General features: G+C 45.4%; 1 protein-coding gene across 8 annotated transcripts in view; it reads left to right on the top strand.

Annotated features, from left to right (window-relative positions):
- Positions 1-7817: 7817 nt before the first annotated feature.
- The window catches only part of TFPI (tissue factor pathway inhibitor), a 48946-nt gene continuing 46634 nt past the window's right edge, over positions 7818-10129 (top strand). For 6 of the 8 annotated variants that reach the window (XR_014782657.1, XM_084799497.1, XM_084799494.1 and 3 more), the window contains exon 1: positions 7818-7952. The gene's annotated coding sequence lies outside the window, so the exon portion shown is untranslated. Of the gene's footprint in view, positions 7953-8648; positions 8783-10129 lie in introns of those variants that run through there. The other 2 variants (XM_084799495.1, XM_084799496.1) reach the window with 2 other exon arrangements.

Genomic DNA, 10129 nt, shown 5'->3' with positions numbered 1-10129 from the left:
TAGGTTTGACTCTCCTCATTTTAGAGGTTAGGGCCACAGACTAGAGAGGTGGCATCCCTTCGCTAGGTCACAAAGCAAACAAGTGGGAGAGCCAGGATGATGTCTTGGGGATGCTGCGTCCTGGCTGGGTCTTAGACCCCCATTCAGCATTCTAGAGGGGTGGAAGACTTCTCCATCGGTTCTGGAGTCTTTCCTGCCCCACAGGTCTCTGCTGTCCCCTCTCTACTTCTTTCTGCAGTTGTGACCATTTGAAAAGTTGTCACATCAAGCAATGGGCTCTGGCAGCTTAAGATTCAAATTGAGTCCGCACTTCCTGGTATTTTACAGACTCATCCCTGCCATCCCTCCCTCCATTCCAGAGCACCGAGCAAATGGTAGAGACTAGAAAACATTCTTACTGATTAATATTTAAGAGTGGCAGCTCTGACGGGAGTGTTAAGATGGCGTAAGCCACTGCTGAAGCTTTCACGCTCCTCAGTGTATTTCTATGCTCCCATGGGTGACTCAAAACAAGTCCTTAAGAACGTGTTGTCACTTCCCCTGTGCAAATAAGAGACGTGAAGTGCAGACAGGATAGAGTGATATGCTCCCCTGATTCACATCCATGCTCATTTTGGGGGGAAGGATTTATTCCAGCCAAACACCATGCTAGATGCTGAGACAGAATTAAGGACTGCTTTTAACAGGAAGATGTGTGTCTGAACCCAGAAATGTTCTGTTTGTAATCATTTATTTTTCTTTTAAAAATGTGTAACATTTAATATAAAAAATTTGTGTGAATGTGTGTGTGTGTGTGTGTGTGTGTGTGTGTGTGTGTGTGTGTGTGAGAGAGAGAGAGAGAGAAAGAGAGAGAGAGAGAGAGAGAGAGAGAGAGAGAGAGAGAGAGACATGTCACAGACACTGAGTGTGGAGCTCAAAGGACAATTTTCAGGAGTTGGTTCTCTCTTTCTACCTTGTGGGTCCTGGGTATTGAACGTTAGGCTTGGTAGCAAGCAAGATGCAAAGCTATCTCTCTGATCTATATAAAACCAAGCTATACAGTGCCTGCCTACTTTCATACATTCCAGGCCCTACTTTTGTTTGTTTGTTTTCGAGACAGAGTTTCTCTGTGTTAGCTTTGGTTGTCCTGAAGTAGCTTTGCAGACCAGGCTGGCCTCGAACTCACAGTGATCCGCCTGCCTCTGCCTCCCAAGTGCTGGGATTAAAGGCGTGCGCCACCGCGCGCTACTTTATTTATGAAGTTCTTCTGGTTCTGCCTATCTCCTTCCCATTTCAGACTTTCAATAAAAGTCTTGGTTTCTGGAAGGGTCTGAAGTTAGGGTAGCAAAACTGAGTGCTTTGGCCTGAGATAGTTTCCTGCGAGGCTACACTTCCCAGCTTCCTTAGAGAACTACAGAAGCCATTTCCTGTTGGGGTTCCTGCAAGTGTCATTGTCAGCTGGGAACGGATCTGAACAAAATCTGAGTCAGCACCGTTTTAGCAGGCATTGGATCACAAACTCCCAGGGTCTGACCTCATGGTTTATTTTTCTTACACCGTTAAGCACAATAAAATTTTGGGAAAAAGTCTCCATGTGACAATTATCACAATAAAGTTGCAAGGGTGGCCACAGGGAAACTCGCTTGCGAAGTAGCAAAACACCTGTGACCTTTACAATAAGAATGAGTTCTGGGCCCGGGCGCAATGGCTCACGCCTTTAATCTCATCACTCGGGAGGCAACGGCAGGTGGATCTCTGTGAGTTCGAGGCCAGCCTGGTCTACAAAGTGAGTCCAGGACAGCCAAGGATACATACAGAATTCCTGTCTTGAAAAACCTTTAAAAAAAAAAATCTACTTACTGATAAACAATGCTCAGAGTAAAGGCCTAGGGAGTAAGGATTTATAATATGCAAATCTACTGATGGAGGATGCAAAGTATATGGGGTCTCTTTCAAAAGGAAGGGTTCTAGTCACTGAGAGGGAAAGATCAGGATTAGAACCTAAACAACACTCAGGATTTCGAGGGATTCAGGTGAACAGCAAAGGATCGTCAGGCTGTCAGGCAGCATTTGGTACAGCCTTCCTGGTGACCCTGGAACGGCAGAGATTGGGGGACGCCCCTCTAGTTTTCAGGTGCATTTGGCCAACTCAAGATTTAGAGGACTGGGGCTGGAGAGATGGCTCAGTGGTTAAGAGCACTGTCTGCTCTTCCAAAGGACCTGGGTTCAATGCCCAGCAACCATGTGGCAGCTCACAACTGTCTGTAACTCTAGTTCTAAGGGGTCTGACACCTACACACTACATACCAATGTACATAAATAAAACTAAAAGAAAAAAATTTGATCCTAGACCCTGCTGTGAATTTCAAATTCCCCATTCCAAAGTACCCACCCTCAGCCTTGCTACAGGCTAATCTGAAAAAACTCTATTTAGTAGGCCTCATACCTGGTTCATTTGTTCAACTCTCATCCAAATCTGGCCACAAAATACATTGGACAAATGGCCACTGCTGTCCCAAAGCCTTTTCGTCACTAATACCCAAACTGATTTAGATAATTCCACGAGACAGAGTGCAGTCGTGATTTGAGGTCCCTCCCCAACATAACACACAGTTCTCTCTAATCTTCCTCAAGGCCCTGGTTTACAAACATGCTCAGGATCAGAGCGCCCTCCACCTTGGCTGATGACTTAGGCTCACCTTGGAGTAAATATCAACCATGTGGCTTGCAGCCATGTTGGCTGAAGACCTAGCAACTATATGGATTATGGCCATCTTGACTGATGACTGGATGAAATAAAAAAAAGAAATGACTGCTCCTGGGCATGGTGGAGGAGAAAGTTTATTATAGATATGTGGGGAGCACAGGCAGAGACAGACACAAAAGGAGCAAAGGAGGGCGGGTAATCAAGATGTCTGGATTATACAGGGAAGTGCCTCTGGGTAAGAGCAGCCTCTGGGCTGGAGAGTTCAGGCTAGAGGGCCAGGTATGCCGCCCTGTAACATGGAGGGACTGAAGGATGCTGGGACAGCCTGGAGGCCAGGTCCACTTAGATATGCTAAATAAGCACCTCAGCCTTTTGTCCTGGGTTTGAGGCCCAACAGTGGCCTAGCAACTATGTGGCTTGTTGCCATTTTGGGTGGTGACCTCATCGGGACGGAAGCCTGCCGCTGTGTGACTTCACCACCGTTGTGGTTGAGGTGATTAAGGCGGTATACCTCTGTTTATCACTGTTTCCCCATTTTTAGACTAAAGAAGCAATACCAGGCTTCTAAGAAGGTTTATTTTAAAACTGGATCATGTAAGAATGGTGATGCCCATGTTGTCTTTGTCAAGCTTTAGTTATTTGGAGAAACAGAGTCATTAAAAAAAAAAACCTGGGCGTTTAAAAAAGTACATTATAGAAGGATCATAGCCGGTTGTGGTGGCACATGACTTTAATCCCAGCACTCCACTTGGGAGGCAGAGGTAGGCGGATCGATGTGAGTTTGAGGCCAGCCTGGGCTACAACGTGAGTCTAGGACAGCCAAGGATACACAGAGAAACCCTGTCTAGAAAAACCAAAATCAACCAACCAACCAACCAACCTACCAAACAAACAAACAAACAAAGGATCAAGAAAATGAAGTTCCCAGTCTCTGTGGACTGTATTTATGGTCTAAAGTTTAATTCAAGAATTCAGATTTTAAGGCTCAAACTTAACCAGGCTGACCTTGAACTCAGAGATCTGCTTGCCTCTGGCTCTAAGAGTGCTGGGATTAAAGGTGTGGGACACTACGCTCAGCTATTATAACTCTAATCTTATAAAAGAGTTACTTATTTTAACTTATTGTTACTTATTTTTAGAGATAACTAAGGTAAACAAGCTAATAGTCAGTCATGCTAAGTAAAAATGCAACTCATATGGAAGCGAGCTTGGAGGGACACATTAGAATTTATACTGGAGCAACAAAATAATCTACAGTAGCTTCTATTTTGTAAAATTTAGCCGGTGTGGTGGCGCATGCCTTTAATCCTAGCACTCAGGAGGCAGAGGCTGGTGGATCACTATGAGTTCGAGGCCAGCCTGGTCTACAAAGTGAGTCAAGGACAGCTAAGGCCACACAGAGAGACCCTGTCTCGAAAAACAAAAGGCAACAAACAAACAAAAAGACCCCAAAAAACCTTAGTTGCAACTCACCCATCTCTTAACTTCTGCTAATGTCTTTGCTGTAATATTAGTAGTTTTAGTAACCATACAAGCCACGTTTGAAACCTCTCTGAAGTCCCTGGGACTGGTGGTAATAATAATAATAACAATAATCATCATCATCATCATCATCATCATCATCCATCTGGGACTTCATTCGTTTTTCTGGAAAGACACAAGTTGAGAAGAACACCTGGCACTTCCTGTTGATTAGTTTCTAGATCTTTCCACTTAACATACACTTTAGACTGTGACTTTTCTAGGGCAAAATGCTTTTGGACATTAGAAATCTCATTATTCTTTAACGTGAAAAAAAAAACAACTTAAGGTTAGCATAGCTAAATGTGGCAGAGTATGTGGGGAGTTAGGTAGATGTATACGTCCCTTTTTACTAAAAAAAACCCTGCCATTTTATTTTATTTTATTTTATTTTGGTTTTTCGAGACAGGGTCTCTCTGTGTAGCCTTGGCCATCCTGGACTCACTTTGTAGACCAGGCTGGCCTCGAACTCACATCGATCCACCTACCTCTGCCTCCCGAGTGCTGGGATTAAAGGCGTGCGCCACCACGCCCAGCTAACCCTGCCATTTTAAAAGAGTGTTTGCTAGTATAAGCAAGACCATTATGAGACTGTAATGGGAGGTCCTAGAAAAAGAGACTACGTGTAGTAAATGACTAATGGCATCCGAGGTTGTTTCACCTCTGTGAGAAGCAGCAACTGTATCTGTCCGCCAGATGGCGTTAGGTTTTACCCTCGAGGAGTAATGAATGAATTCCACCGGCAGATGGCAGTGGTGTGAAAGAAAAGCAAGCTAATGAAGTAGAGATTTTGTTTGTTTTTCAAGACAGGGCTTCTTCGTGTGATAGCCCTGGCTGTTCTGAACTCACTTTGTAGACCAGGCTGGCCTCAGACTCACAGTGATCTGCCTGCTGGGATTAAAGGCATGTGCCACCACGCCTGGCTAAATTATAAGATTTTTGAGCGTCCTGAAAACAAAGTATTAGGAGCAAGGAGGAGGCCCGGCCGTCTGCTTGGGCACTGGCAGATGTTAACGCACCTGGGAGATTAGACCGAGCAGGAGCATGAATTATGAGGAAAGGTTGGGTTCAGTGACATACAGACGTCTGAAGGAAGAGGAATAACTGTGACTTGACAGTACTAGTGGGGTAATTTAAGTCTTGCAGTTTCTGAAAGAGAAACAGTATGCAGAGGCAGTTAAAAAGCTCAGTGGCTGATAACGGAGAGTTCAGACTGTTGCGTGTGCGGCCGGAAGTGGGTGCAATCTTTTCTGTGGATGATGTCCCTTTGAAGAGCCATCTATATAAACAATTAATAAGCAACCTCTATAGACGATTAGATGTGTAATTTTAGATAATAAGTGAGTTTAAAAATAGATTTTTTGGGTTTTTCTTTGTTTGTTTTTGTTGTTGTTGTTGTTGAGACAGGGTCTCTCTGTGTAGCCCTGGCTGTCCTGGACTCACTTTGTAGACCAGGCTGGCCTCGAACTCACAGAGATCTGTCTGCCTCTGCCTCCCAAGTGTGCCACCACCGCCCGACTAAAAAGAGATGTTTAAAAGTCTTTATAAGGTGATCTTCGGGATAATGATTTTCTACAGGTCCTGAGTAGCATGCTGATGCTACCTGACAATTCTTATCAGCGTGGAACAAATCGTCAATCTGCATTCTATTTCGTGGCACAATAATTTCTATAAGCTCTTTGTGAGGGACATGTTTCTTCTCATCATTACCAAGTCTTATAATTTCTTGTCAATAAGGAATTACATACAAATAGCTGTGGAGAATCAAGAGATGCATACATTTCTTTAAAATTGATATATAATCCCAGTAGACAAGGAGGAAGAAGGACAAGTAACTGATAAGGAAGTAAGGGATTAGTTCTATGAGCGACTGCTTTGGCCGCAGCATTGTTTACTAAACTAATAATTTTCTCCACGGCGGATGTTATGCTAACTGGCCTCTTTTACAAAGCTCCCAGGTGCGTGTTCCCTCTGCCGGAGTCTGATGTAACAAACAGGTAATTACAGTTACCTTTACCTTCTACAGAGCTCTGGTACACAGTTCAGCCATTTGCACAATTGCATTTGACCTTCTGCTAACTTTATACTGAACCTTACGGTAACTCATGTTAATCTTGATGCAAACATGTTTTCCTCATACAACTTTGTTAATGTTCCCCACGAGGTTGTGCAGTGTTTACCTCCTGACATAGCCTGGCTCTTCGCTACCCGCTAAGTTTGATCCTGGTCCCCTGCACAGATCCTGTTCTGGGGCGTTCTAACTGTGGTTCCTCTCTCTGCCCTTCTGACAGCCTTGAGGCAGTGACTAAGAGCCTCAGACCCCGACGTCAGTTCAGGTGACCTCTAAAGGAGCATCAGTGTCACCCAGGTATCCCTCTTTTTGCCACCCTAGACATTGTTTTGGGATTCAGAACTAAAATGGCTGGACTGACGCCTCCTTTGCAGCTACACATCTCTCTGTGTCATTAGCCTGGATTAGCTTCACATCCTTCAGGACCAACTTGACTCCTTGAATGCTGCGATACTCCAAAGTTATTTGTTTTGCTTTGTTTTTGTCTTTTCGAGACAGAGTCTCTCTGTGTAGTCTTGGCTATCCTAGGCTTGCTTTGTAGACCAGGCTGGCCTCGAACTCACAACGATCCGCCTGCCTCTGCCTCCTGGGTGCTAGGAAAGGACTAGATTTGACTTCTGGGGCGCGGTTTGTGCTCTCCTCGGTGACCACGCTGCCTCCAGGCCAAAACATCCTAATCGGTCTGAGATGGGGCCTAGAGACAGGGACCAGAAAAATTTAACCACAAGCGTTCTGTACTGGCTCTGGCATTCTCTGCTCTGGCTTTCCTCCGGATCACTGTTTTCTTCTTTATGGTCCTTATACTTAATGTTTTTACCTTGCCTTTAAAATGTTTTATTTACTGAACTTCACCTTACACCCAAACAAAATGTCCCACATGAGCTTTCCCAATGCTATCCCCTCCCAATGCTCCATTTGATCCTGGTACATTAAAAAAAAAAAAAAAGACCAATGGATGCTGTGGAGAAACTCTGGCTAAAATGGGCCTTCATCCCCTTCATCCTAGGCCAGATGCAGTTCTTCGTATTATTCCTTTATTTCCTCCTGATCCCTTCCTTTGGGTCTCTGTAGCTCCCTGTGACTTCTGCTAGCTCATTTCAGCGAGTCAGTTGCCACAATGGGACCATCACTGTCACCGAGTCAACGCTACACGCACTTCCTCTCAGGGATCCACGCTGTCTCTCCCGCCCAGCGCCTCCCTACTCCTCAAGCTTCTTGGAAAGCCTCTCAGTTTTACTCTGTAGCCAAAGCCATCTGCCTACAGCCCTCTAGTAATAAATTTTCAAGTTTCTTCAGGGATATAGGATGAAAACCACACGATCAATTGCAGCTGATCAAGTTAAGGCTCCTTGCTGCATGACCAGAGAAGCCCCTCTTTATTGGACCCAGAACTCCTCGTTGTGACAAAGATCCTCCTCAACAACAACAACAACAACAACAACAACAACAAATCAAATACAACATCCCTGCCCTGCATTTTTTATATTCTCTCTGAGTTCAAATGATAGTTTCCTGCTAAAAGACTACACTTCCCAGCTTCCCTTGTGGATTACGGAAGTCATTTCCGCCCCTATAAGGGGCCACATCCTATCTTCTTCTGTGGGCATTTTGGCCATCTGCACACGTGAGTGATAAAGCCCTTCCTCGCTGTGAATAAACATGGTCCCACCTAAGGTCAGACCAAGCCTATCTTTCTTTCCTTCTTCTGCCTCTCTACAGCTGCCTTAAATAAGCAATCTAACACAGTCTAACAGCTTGCATGTACTTTGAGCATGTGTTTTGATCATGTTTCCAAAGATTCATGTGTTTAATTCTTGTATGTGAGAGGATGCAGCAAAGAAACTTCTGCCATGACTGCTCCATGATATGGTCAAGCTTTTATTGTAGCCATGAGAGAGAGAGAGGACAGCCAGAGGCATCTGGAGGAGTTCACAGCAGAGGGAAAAGGAGAGTGGCCAGCAGACTTGACATGGCCAGGGCTCTGGAAGCAGAAGAGCAGGAGAGAAGGGTGGGGTCAGAGATAGAGAATAGAGAGGGGAGAGAGAGGGAGAGAGACAGAGACAGACAGAGATGGGGGTGGGGGGTGGGGGGTGGGGGGGGTTGGAGGAAGAGAGAGAGAGGGAGGAAGAGAGAAAGAGAGGGAGAGAGACAGACAGAGACAGACAGAGACAGACAGAGGGGGGCAAGAGACAGAGAGAGGGAGGGAGGGAGAAAGAGAGAGAGACAGAGAGAAACAGAGGTGGGGAGAGACAGAGACGCAGAGAGAGACAGACAGGGACAGAGAAAGACACAGAGAGAGGGGGAGAGGGAGAGAGAGGCAGGAGATAGATACATAGATAGATAGATAGAGACAGAGGGAGAGAGGAGTGTGTGGCTGTGGGGGGTCAGGAGACTTGCGTGGGGTCTTTGAAATGTAGGGCCCGCAGGAGCTTGGAGGCCAGCATGGGCTGTGATATGCGGCCAGAGGTATATGCCAACAGAGCCCTGTGTCACTTCGGCCAGAGGTAAGGGAAAGGACAACTTGTGGCAGATGGGAACTGCTTTCGGAAGTCCCTGAGGAATGCTGGCTTTCAGTTCACCTCCAGAGAGCCTCCTCTAGTCAGCTTGAGCTCCTGTCTGTGCATCTGGGCAGCTGGGAGAACTACTCCGCCAGCCTTTGGCTGATGATAAGGCGTGATGGAGTGTCGCCTCTGTAGCAGCTTCTCAGATGGGGAGGCTTGTCCTGGCAGTCTAGAAAGGCTGGAATTCGAGTCAAAAGCTGGCCGGGGTGGGGGTGGGGGTGGGGGTGGGGGTGGGGGTGGGGGTGGGGGTAGGGATGCGGGTGGGGGCAGGATCTGGTTTGCCCAGTGAAGAGAGAGGCAGGAACAATTACATTGGCTTACCAACAGCAAGGGGCCCCTGAGTACGGTTGACCAGTGGCAGGACCTTGAAGTTTACATGAGTAGTTTTAAGCATGCGAAAAGAGACTAAAGTTTTAGGTAGTATGGCCACTGCCTGTCACTGCAGTGAAATACTCACTGGACAAAAAGCAGTTAATAAATGTCTATAAACCATGGGAACAGATTTACACCTTTGAGCCACAGCAAAAGAAAGCTTGAAAAGCTATCAGTATAGGCGTGGACGTTTATTTGTCTTTAACAAGACAGATTTCTTGGCAGGGGAGAAAACAAAGGGACAGGGGTGTTTTTTTTTTTTTTTTTTTTTTTAGCACAACGAGAAGCACTGTTAAAGCTATATTTAGAAAACAACCAAAGGGAAGTAAGAAATTTGAGCCTGTGACTATGATAATTTAAAAAAAAAGGTTCAGTACCCAGTGTTTCACCACTGAGTGAACTTTGAACTCTTTTTTTGTTGTTGTTTTTCAAGACAGGGTCTTTCTGTGTTAGCCTTGGCTGTCCTGGACTCATTTTGTAGACCAGGCTGGCCTCGAATTCAGTGATCCGCCAGCCTCTGCCTCCCAAGTGCTGGGACTAAAGGTGTGCGCCACCACGCCTGGCCAAACTTTGAACTCTTAACTTTGTGTATCATCTTTAAGTTTCATTTCTCACATACCTTAAATCATTTTCACATACTTTAAATCCCTTCCTCAGACCTTAGTAACTTGGCTACACTTTAAACTTTTTCATTTACTATGGAGGCATGGATGCTTGATTACTGAGAGCAAGTTCTTTTAAATAAAGGAATAGTAAAAAGCAAGGTTTTAGTAATAGCAGCATCATAGCTTGAGTTTGCTTTTTAACCTTGAAACCTTTTTTTTTTTAATTGAGATTATATTTCTCAGCATGAAGCCTGTCAGCAAGGTAAACGTGTCTGTGAGCATGCCTCTCTCAGCTGGAGACCTAAGGGCTAGA

The sequence above is a fragment of the Acomys minous genome, assembly GCF_964271855.1.
Source record: "Acomys minous genome assembly, chromosome: 10".
In the NCBI taxonomy this organism is placed as follows: domain Eukaryota; kingdom Metazoa; phylum Chordata; class Mammalia; order Rodentia; family Muridae; genus Acomys; species Acomys minous.
The sequence above is the reverse complement of the archived record's forward strand: the minus strand, read 5'-3'. Positions and strand labels throughout refer to the sequence as shown.